Genomic DNA, 11,236 nt, shown 5'->3' with positions numbered 1-11,236 from the left:
AAAAAAAAAAAAAAAAAAAAAAAAAAAAAAAAATTTCACGGTAAATAAATATATGAATTAAGCAGTATCATTAGTGACATACATGGAGAAAATAAAAACAGTCTACTTTAAAATCAATAGAAACTTTAAAAGGACACTTTAAAATTAAAGTTAGTAGCAACAAGTGTTTGTTTTTAGTTTCACATTTGACAAACATAACCTAGTATTACCCAATGTTGTCCAAGGTTAAAGTAAGTGAGAGAGAAAAATCAATTATTTGGTTAATCAAATGTTTGATTATATCAGTATAAAGTCACCAACTTACTGAATTAAATTTTCTCTGAAGTTTTGTAATAGGAAGGTGGGGAATACTAGCAGAAGACTGACCAATTCTTTCAAGTCTAATAAACATACATTAAAATCCAAGTTTCATCAATTACTAGTTACTTCATTTGGGAAAAGTGTTTAATGCATTTGAGGTTCAGTTTCCCCATCTCTAAAACGGGAACATTAACTACTTTGCAAAATTGTTTTAGATATTAAATAAAATAAAGGATTAATAACATAGAGTAGAGGTACTTGTATTGATGCTATCCGTGGCATAGCATATATTCCAATAAATTCCTTACTATACCAATGATCCATCTCTCTTGAAACATAGTATAAATTCAACATTTTCTTTACATTTTCTATTTGATATGTCAGTCATTGTGACTTACTTCATTTCCACAGTATTCTGTAAGAAAGCTGTTTTGCTCACAGCTGTTTTTGAGGGAGAAGCCCCAACTCTAGGTTCCAAGCAAGCAAACACTTAATGATGTCAAGCATGTACTTCCTAGATAAAGTAAGCAAGCACTTACTTCCTAGATATGCCTTATTGGATGGGAATTGCTCCAGACTCAAAGGCAACCAGTCCTTAGACTGGGCAGCAACACATGAATAGCCTAATATGAAGTATAAGCTTTAGGTGAGTGAGCTGGGACAATTGGATTCTTGCTCTCAGGAATTAGAATGTAGAAATATAGGGAGAGAAATTAGTGGTAAGAAGGAGCTTACACTCTATCTGGTTGATAAGTTAGAGCAGGGAATAAGCAGTTGTGAATGAACCAATATCAAGAGACAGACAGAGACAAAGAAGATTTTATAGAAAACATAAGTAAGGAGACACAGCAAAATAGAGAACGAAAAATAAGAGGACAAGGTAAAGAAACAAAGAATAGATGGAGAAGAAGACCAGACGTACAGAGAAGCAAAGATGAGGGAATAAACAAAGAGAAAACTAAAAAGAAGATCTGCCACAAATTATTGTCATTGTGATTCCTAGAGGTGCTGTGTGACCAGAATTTCTCCATCTGAAAGAATCCCAGCCCTAATTGCTCCTCACAGGGGAGTAGTTTAGGTCTCCTCCTCTCTCTCACATTCCTCACTTCTTGAACTATAAAAATGTCTTTATTATAACAAACTAACATTTTCAGTCTAAATAAAATGTCCTAGAAACATTTGGGGAGAGAGAGGAAGACCTGTGTATTCATAGCAAATGAATTAATTAAGCTAATATAGGAATTTCACCATGACATTAATTTTTCCCACCTCCCATGTGTGACATTACTACCTCCCTCCAGTTGCTCATGTTGTCCTTTCACATGGAAAATGTCTTTCCAACTTCTCTCTAACTTTGTAACACCTAGCTATTTATAAAATGCCCAGTGAAAGCCTCCCAACCACCTGATTACTCTGCCTATACAATATCTCTGGATCATTCCTCAGTCATTCCTCAGCTATCATTTTTACACATAATACTCCACCTCTTATGCCTATATTATTGCATTTTTAACCAGTGCATTGCTATTTTACCTGTTCTGTGTATGTATCTAATCTTCCCTGCAAAAAAATGAAATATGTTATTTGAGAGCAGAAAATGGGGTAGGCAGATGCATTTTTTGAATTCCTTTTATCATGATCATATGATATCCCCTGTATTAGTCCATTCTCATGCTGCTATGAATACCCAAGACTGGGTAATTTATTTTTTTAAAAAAAGAGGTTTAATTGACTCACAGTTCTGCAGGGCTCAGGAGGCCTCAGGAAACTTACAATCAGAAGGGGAAGCAAACACAAACTTCTTCACATGCCACAGGAGAGAAAAGTGCAAATGGAAAAATGCCAGATGCTTATAAAATCATCAACTCTCCTGAGACCTCACTGAATATCACAAGAACAGCATGGGGGAAACCACACCATGATTTAGTCTCTTTCCACCAGGCCCCTCCCACAACACATAGAGATTATGGGAACTACAATTCAAGATGAGATTTGGGTGGGGATACAGCCAAACCATATCATCCCCCAAAGTAGTAGTACAGAAAAAAACATATATAAATAAACTAAAATCAAATAAATGAATGAATGGATGGATAAATTAGTAAATTTAGGGTCGTTCAAAGGCTTTTATAAAATTGTTCATAGGGAATGCACAGGAAAATTTCTTGTTTTTTTAATGAGCAAAACACTAGCATTTGTGCCTCAGTTCCTTTGAGTGAGATTGGCTTCCTTGATTCTTTCTATGAACATAGTTACAATTATTTTTATCACCATCAAAAAAAGCCTTGGGTGCAAAAATATATTTTAGGTATCATATCATCATAATTGTATCCTAGCAGTCTTCCTATGCATCTACTTGTGTTAAAGAGAGTGTTGTAAGAAATTAACTACTTATAGAAGATAAACTGACAAGAAGGGACAGAGGAGGACTTGACAAAAATCAAGATATTCAATTGGAATTGTTTGTTTTTACGTTCTTTTAATTTCGGGAGAAAATATCTTTCATCTCTTCTCTACACTTGAACAGCAGGTGGGCAGACACTGAAATTTTTCAGGAGACTGAGCTTGTGGGCAAGTCACTTGGAAGAAGTTCAAACGTCATGTATATTACTGATGTTGACAACTCTAACTGCAGGACACAGAAGAAGCAATCCTAGCTGGGGTAGCTGGCATTTTCAAGGTTTTTTTTTTTTTTTTTTAATATAAATGCTCTGACACGGATCTAAAACCCTAGTTCCCCAGGGCTTTGGTGTGTAGCTGCAAAGTGTGAGGCCAGTCATATACAAAGGCAAGGATGGGAGATTTTGCTTGAATAAAATTGGGAGCAGCTTATATATTCTGCCACTTCTAAAATCAACTCTGGCTTCTTGAGTTGGAAAACACCAAATTTGCTATTCGTTGTTTATTATTATTATCATTATTATTATTATTTGTTTCCACCACTATCTTTGCCTTTCCAGTGTCTCGACAAAGTGAAATGTGTTTCAGGATCATAACAAATAGTTTTCAAAAGCACTCAGTTGAGTTTAATATTGCTCTCCTGTGTTTCCTATAGTATGTGTACATGATGCCTGTATGTGCATGCCTGCGCATATGTGTAAATACAACTTGTGCAGATGGCTGCATTCATTTTTCAAATAGATATCACAGACTAGTCCAAAAGTAATTGATAAGATTATTCAATATGAACATAGGAGTTAAAACATCTGGAAAGACATCAGTGCAGGTGTGAAGTTAATTAAACCTGTTGTGGGGGGTGCACAGGAAAGATTATGTGGCCTATCTCTTTGAAGAAATAGGCTGTCATTTTAAAATCCATATTATATTTTATTTTACTTTCTTAATTTCCTTATAATTGTCTTATAATCATTAGAAAAGACATTATATTTCACTAATATAAAGACATTAAACAAATTATGCAGATATAGAGATATTCAAATTCTCCTTTCAAGCAAAAGGATATGAGTCTTCACTCTGGATAGCTTTGATTAATCTCCCAATGATTTTACCTGAGGATAGAGCCCAATGGCTAGGATAGAATGGCAGAATTTCTGTAGACCAGTCAGAACCATGGGCTCAAAAGACAAGCATCGCTTTCTTCTTTGGTTGTCATGGTTTTTCTTTCTTTCTTTTCTCTCAGATTATGGCATTCTCTTTGATCATTTTCACTCCAGAGCTAATCTTTTACATTTGCAGTTCTGCATTTATTTATACTTTTTTTGGTATTGTTGTTTTTAATACTTTTATTTTAAGTTCAAGGGTACAAGTGCAGGTTTGTTACATAGGTAAACCTGTGCCATGGGAGTTTGTTGTTCAGATTATTTTATTACCCAGGTATTATGCCTAGTACCCATTAGTTGTTTTTCCAGATCCTTTCCTTCCTCTCCTCCTCCCCACTCAAGTAGGGTCCCAGTGTGTGTTGTTAACCTCTATGTGTCCATGTGTTCTCATCATTTAGCTCCCAATTATAAGTGAGAACACGCAGCATTTGGTTTTCTGTTCCTGCGTTAGTTTGCTAAGAGTAATGGACTCCAGTTCCATCCATGTCCCTGCAAAAGACAAGATCTTGTCCTTTTTTATGGCTGCATATATACAGTGGTGTATATGTACAACATTTCCTTTATCCAGTCTATTAATGATGTGCATTTAGGTTGATTCCATGTCTTTGCTATTGTGAATAGTGCTGCAATGAACATATGTGTGCATGTGTCTTTATAATAGAACAATTTATATTCCTTTGGGTATGTGCCCAGTAATGGGATTGCTGGGTCAAATTATATTTCTGTCTTTAGGTCTTTGAGGAATTGCTACCCATTGTCCTCTACAATGGTTGAAATAATTTACACTCTCACCAACACTGTATACGCATCCCTTTTTCTCCACAACTTGGCTAGCATCTGTTATTTTTTGACTTTTTAGTAATAGCCATTCTGACTGATATGAGATGGTATCTTATTGTGGTTTTGATTTGCGTTTCTCTAATGATCAGTGATGTTGAGCTTTTTTTTATACGATTGTTGGCAGCATGTATGTCTTTTTCTGAGAAGTGTCTATTCATGTCCTTCGGCCACATTTTAATGGAATTGCTTATTTTGTTCTTGTAAATTTGTTTAAGTTCCTTACACATGCACATGCTGCACATTAGACCTTCGTCAGATGCATAGTTTGCAAAAATTTTCTATTTTGTAGGTTGTCTATTTACTCTGTCGATATCTTCTTTTGCTGTGCAGAATCTCTTTAGTTTAATTAGATTCCATTTGTCAGTTTTTGCTTTTGTTGCAGTTGCTTTTGGCATCTTTGCCAAGAAATCTTTGCCCATTCCTGTGTCCTGAATGGTAATGCCTAGGTTATCTTCCAGGTTCTTAAGAGTGTTGGGTTTTGCATTCAAGTCTTGAATCCATCTTGAGTTAATTTTTGTATATGGTGTAAGGAAGGGATCCAGTTTCAATCTTCTGCATATGGCTAACCAGTTATTCCAGCACAATTTCTTGAACAGGGACTCCTTTCCCATTGCTTGTTTTTGTCAGGTTTGTTGAAGATTAGATGGTTATAGGCTTGTGGTCTTATTTCTGGGTTCTCTATTCTGTTCTATTGGTCTATGTGTCTGTTCTTGTATCAGTGCCATGCTGTTTTGATTACTGTAGCCCTGTAGTATAGTTTGAAGTCAGGTAGCATGATGCCTCCAGCTTTGTTCTTTTTATTAGGATTGTCTTGGTTATTTGGGCTGGTTTTTGGTTCTATAGGAATTTTAAAATAGTTTTTTTGTTGTTGTTGTTCTGTGAAGAATGTCAATGGTAGTTAAATGGGAATAGCAATGAATCTATAAATCACTCTGGGCAATATGGTCATTTTAATAGTATTGATTATTCCTATCCAAGATTATGGAATATTTTTCCATGTGCTTGTGCCATCTTTGCTTTCTTTGAGCAGTGGTTTGTAGTTCTCCTTGTAGAGGTATTTTACCTCCCTAGTTAGCTGTATCCCTAGGTATTTTATTATTTTTTGTGTGTGTGGCAATTGTGAATGGGAGTTCATTTGTGATTTGGCTCTCAGCTTGACTCTTGTTAGTGTATAGAAATGTTAGCAATTTTTGCATATTGATTTTGTATTCTGAGATTTTGTTGAAGTTGCTTGTCAACTTAAGAAGCTTTTGGGCTGAGGTGATGGAGTTTCTCAGACATATGATCATGTTATCTTCAAACAGGGATAGTTTGAGTTCCTCTCTTCCTATTCAAACGTGCTTTATTTATTTCTCTTGACTAATTGTTCTAGCCAGAACTTCTAATACTATGTTTTATAGGAGTAGTGAGAGAAGGCATCCTTGTGTTGTGCCAGTTTTCAAAGGGAATGCTTCTAGCTTTTGCCCATTCAGTATGATGTTGGCTGTGGATTTGTTATATATGACTGTTATTATTTTGAGGTCTGTTCCTTCAATGCCTTGGTTATTGAGATTTTTTTTAATATGAAGGGGTATTGAATTTTATCAATCAGATAATTCACGTTTCCTGAATTTGAATTTTGGTATGTCTACCTAGATTGGGGAAGTTCTCATGGATGATATCCTGAAACATGTTTTCTAGATTGCTTCCACTCTCCCCATCACTTTCAGGTATACAAATCAGCTGTAGATTTGGTCTCTTTACATAGTCTCATATTTCTCATGTTTCTCAGAGGTTTTCTACATTCTTTTCACTCTTTTTCTCAATTCTTGTCTTATTTCAGATAGACAGTCTTTGAGCTCTAAGAACCTTTTTCTCCACTTGGTCTATTATGCTATTAATACTTGTGATTGCATTATGAATTCTTCTATTGTGTTTTTCAGCTCTATCTGGTTGGTTACATTCTTCTCTATAGTGGCTATTTTGTTTGTCAGCTCCTAAAAGGTTTTACTGTAATTTTTAGCTTCCTTGCATTGGGTTATAACATGCTCCTTAAATTCAGTGAAGTTCATTTTTATCCATATTCTGAATTCTACTTCTGTTATTTTGGCCATCTCAGCCTCAGCTCAGTTCCAAACCCTTGCTGGAGAGGTGATGCGATTGTTTGGAGGAAAGAGGGCACTTTAGCTTTTTGAGTTTTCAGCTTTCTTGTGCTGATTCTTTCTCATTTTTTTGTAGACTTATCTACCTTCAATCTCTGAGGTTGCTGACCTTTTAATTTTTTTCATTTAACAGTCTGGGCACTTTTCTGTCAGGCTACTGTGGGTTTCTGGTGGTCTGCTGCAGTCTCCAGTCACTTCGGATTCTATAGTACCTGGAGGTATCACCAGTGAAGGCTGCTAGACAGCAAAAATGGCAACCAATCTCTTTTTCTGAGAGCTCTGTCCCAGTTAGGTATGAAGCCATTGCTGACCTGAATGCACCTGTAGGTGTCAACACAGAGACCCTTGCTGGGAGGTCTCACCCAGTCAGGAGGAACAGGATCAGAGATACACTTAAAGAAGCATTTTGGCCATGTTTTTGTAGAGCAACTGGACTGTGCTGGGGTACCGCTTCAGGCCCCTGGTCAGCTTGGGCTCTCCAAAGCCTGGAGGCTGGAACAGCTAAGTTGCCTAAACAACAAAGATGGTGGGCCGCCCCTCCTTCTAAAAGCTCTGTTCCAGGAAGTTTTCAAACCTCTGTTGGCTGAAGAACACTGGTGAGGGTGGTTGGAGGCCCAGGTTGGGAGGTCCTGTCCAGTGAGGGAGAACAGGTCAGGGAACTGCTTAACGAAGCAGTCTGGACACATCTTGGTAGAACAGTTGTGCTGTACTGGGGCATCCCTTCCACCCCCAGGTTGGTTTGAACTCCACAAAGCCCACAGGCTGGAACAGCTGAGTAGCCCAAACAGTGAAGATGGTGATCCAGCCCTCCCCTCGGGAACTCTGTCCCATGTAGGCACAATACTGTTGCTGGTGGCTGGCTAGAATTTCAAACCAGTGGGTCTTATCCTGTGGGGTACCACTGAAGTAGGGCCTGCAGACCATTGCTGCTTAGCCTCCTGAACTCATTCCTCTTCCTAGGGGTGTGTACAGAGGTCCAACCTTCTGCCTTGCCAGAGTTGCAGTCACTTTTGTTGGGAACCCCAGAACCAGAGTATGCAAAGCTCCTTAGTTTCCACATATGCCTGAGCAGCTGCTCTGCCAAAATTCCATGCAACTCTGTATGTCAGACTGAAGGTCCTGGTGAAGTGGCTCATGAGGAGGATCTCTTGACCTGAGGGTTGCAAAGATCTATGGAAGAAGCATGATTTCCTGGGATCACAGATTCATTCTCCACTTCCCTGGGCAAGAGAGGTTACCTTGGCTTCATGTGGCTCCTGAGTGGGTCATTGCCCTGCTTTGCTTTTCTGCATTTTCCCTGGGTAAAGCTGTTTTCCTGATCTGTTTCAGTTGAAGGTGTTGTATTTACTGGCCTCTTTCATTCCTCTCTGTGAGACCCACACACCGTAGCTCCTTCTAGTTGGCCATCTCTGCCTCAGCCCTCCTTTTCATACTTCAAATTAGCCTTCTGCATGCTTTTATAGAAGAGAAGGGCCCCCAATGCATCTAAGTTATTTTATAAAATTCTGAATTTAAGACTATGGGTACTGCTAATTAGTTCTTCTCTGTTGCAGAGATGTAAGCTATCCAGCAATGAAGAGTTCTGTGTGAAAAACCAGAGGAGGTACTGGTACAAGAGAACATGAGGAAGGCAGAAAAGGAAAATATGTGTATTTTAGCACTGTTTGAGAGTTCAAGTCATTGCTTGGGTAAACAAAAGTTCATTGTATGTTCAATGGTTCACTCTTTCAATAATCTTGTTTTTTGGGTGTGGAGTGATAAATTAAAACGTGCTATGATGACAGAGAGACAAAATAATGCTGGAGAAGGAAAGGTTTGTGCCTTCTTTCTTTCTCTCTCTCTCTCTTTTTCTTTCTTGAGATGGAGTTTCACTCTTGTTGCCAAGAGTGGAGTGCAATGGCAAGATCTTGGCTCACAGCAACCTCCGCCTCCCAGGTTCAAGCAGTTATCCTGCCTCAGCCTCCCGAGTAGCTGGGCTTACAGGCATGCACCACCACTCCCAGCTAACTTTTTAATTTTTGTAGAGATGGGGTTTCTCCATGCTGATCAGGCTGGTCTTGAACTCCTGACCTCAGGTGATCTGCCCACCTTGGCCTCACAAAGAGCTGGGATTACAGGCGTGAGCCACCACTCCCACTTTCTCTCTTATGAAATTACATATAGCTTTAGGGAATTAACTTTTGCTATCACCCACTTATGAGATATTCTCCTTTATCTTTTCTTCTCCTCTTTCCTAATTTCCTCACAACCTGCACTCCACCCTCTGCCCCATGCCAGTTTGTTGTCTATCCTGCTATAATGCATTATTTACATGGCAATACCTCAGTGATATAAACTCACTTTTTTTTGCCAAAGGGGTAAACACAACTTCAGCTTCAGCTTTCACCACTGATAGGTCAGCGTCACTCATGAGAACTCTGAGGACAGCACTCAGAAACCCTCCTATTACAGCCATTCTTGAACAAAAAGCTAAAAGAGCCCTGACATTCCATTCAATCCCAATTCAGTTTGAAGGCAAATCACCTTTTGGATTGTGGAACTCTTTCAGCCTACCAAAAGGAGGCATAATTTATTTCATAAACGGAGGAGTTATGAAGTGAGTGGAAGAGTTTGGGTCTCAACTCTTCCCTTCCTTAAAGAGTATGGCTTTGGAGAAGCTTCAGTCAAATGTGGATACTTCTTTATTAATTCAACACATCATGAGAGTGTCAGGGATTACTCTTGTTCTCGAGCATGTTAGAGGTAAGCAAAGTAGACAAGATCCAGGCTCTACTGGAGTATATATTTAGTGGAGAAGTATAGCTCATACAAATAAATACTGACAGACAAGAGAAACTCTGGAAATGTAAGTGGTAAAAGAAAAACAGAGAGTGGTGTGCTAGTTTAGTGAATCTCAAACTTCAATGTGTACACAGATCACTCGGGGATCTCGTTACAATGCAGATTCAATTCAGTGGTCCTTGGGGGTGAGGTTTGAGATATTGTATTTCTAATAAGCTTGCAGGTGATGCCTTGTGGTCCTTGGACCACACTTTTAATAGCAAGTCTTCAGCTACTTACTAGCATTGATTTTAGGTTGTGTAGACATGGGTCAGCTTTTCTGATTAGGCTATGGTTAAGTGGAGAACCCAGACATTGAAGGTATGTAGGGAGAGCATTCCAGGCAAAGGAAGGGGTTATTAGAAAAGGCCTTAGGAGCAGGGAGAGATAGACATTTCAAAGGAATGAAAAGAAGGCCCTTGTGACTTAAGCATAGTGATCCAAGGAGAGCAAGAGACAGAGTCAAGATTCTGTCATAAAATCTGGGGTAAGAATTGTATTTTATTCTCATTGTTAAGTGAAATCATGGGAGAATTGAAACAATGATCTACTTTCCACTTTCTAGGCTCATTCTGAGATATGACACAGAGAATGGGTTATGAAGTAGAAACAAAAAATCCAGTTAAAGGCTACTGCAGCTGTCTAGGTAAAAAAAAAAAAAAAAAAAAAAAGAGGTAGGTAAGATCAGGATGATAGAAATGGACATAGGACACAGATAGATTAGGGAAATGTTTTGGTTTTCATTTTCAATTGTTGATGGATTGGCTATAAGAAGTAAGAGTAAATATTTCTCTCAGTTTCTTAGCTGGAGTTGCTCAATGGTAGACCCATTTACTGATTTCCCCAGGGGACTTGTTGAGAAGCAGATTTTGGAGAGTATATCAAAAGTTCCACTTAAGCTATGATAAAAACAGTTGTCCGGGGGATCTTAAGCTCTAAGTAAAGATGAGAGGGAGAGATATACATTTGAAAATCATCCATATGTAAATGGAATTGGATAATACTGTGGGAGAAATTATAAGCAACAAAGGAGAACTCAGGCCCTAGCCTTCATTCCCTCTACCATTTAATGATTGAATCCAGCATAGGTGACCCAGACAATTGGGTTGAGATTGTATGCACTGTATGGTCATTGAGTTAAGATGAAAGCCATGAGTGTGTGATGTAGAAACTAAGTAAAAATACATTTCAAAAAGGGAAACAGTCATGGAGTTGAATAGTTCTGGGTGACCAAGGGACTTGGAAAAGTGAAGGTAGATTGCTGATGATTGTGCCTACACACACACACATCACACACTTTGTAAGGTCAGAGTGATTACACATAATGAGTACAAAAATATGAGAAATGCCACATCACAGAACGATTGAGTATCCTGTAGAGAGGCAGGACTTCTGACAAGGTCTTTCTAACTTCAGAATGTCTGCCTTTTTCAGTCTGCCATCTGATTTCTGATCATACCAGCACCTTTCATTTTGGATAAGAGAGTCAATTTCAGCCAACATACATTGGCTACATCAAAACATAGCCTTTGAGAGGATGGAAGAGAGAGGAAGGAAAGCGAGGAGGGGGGGGGG

Source organism: Rhinopithecus bieti, unplaced genomic scaffold (assembly GCF_001698545.2).
Source record: "Rhinopithecus bieti isolate Rb0 unplaced genomic scaffold, ASM169854v2 scaffold_23815, whole genome shotgun sequence".
In the NCBI taxonomy this organism is placed as follows: Eukaryota; Metazoa; Chordata; class Mammalia; order Primates; family Cercopithecidae; genus Rhinopithecus; species Rhinopithecus bieti.
Note: the sequence above shows the minus strand (reverse complement) of the source record.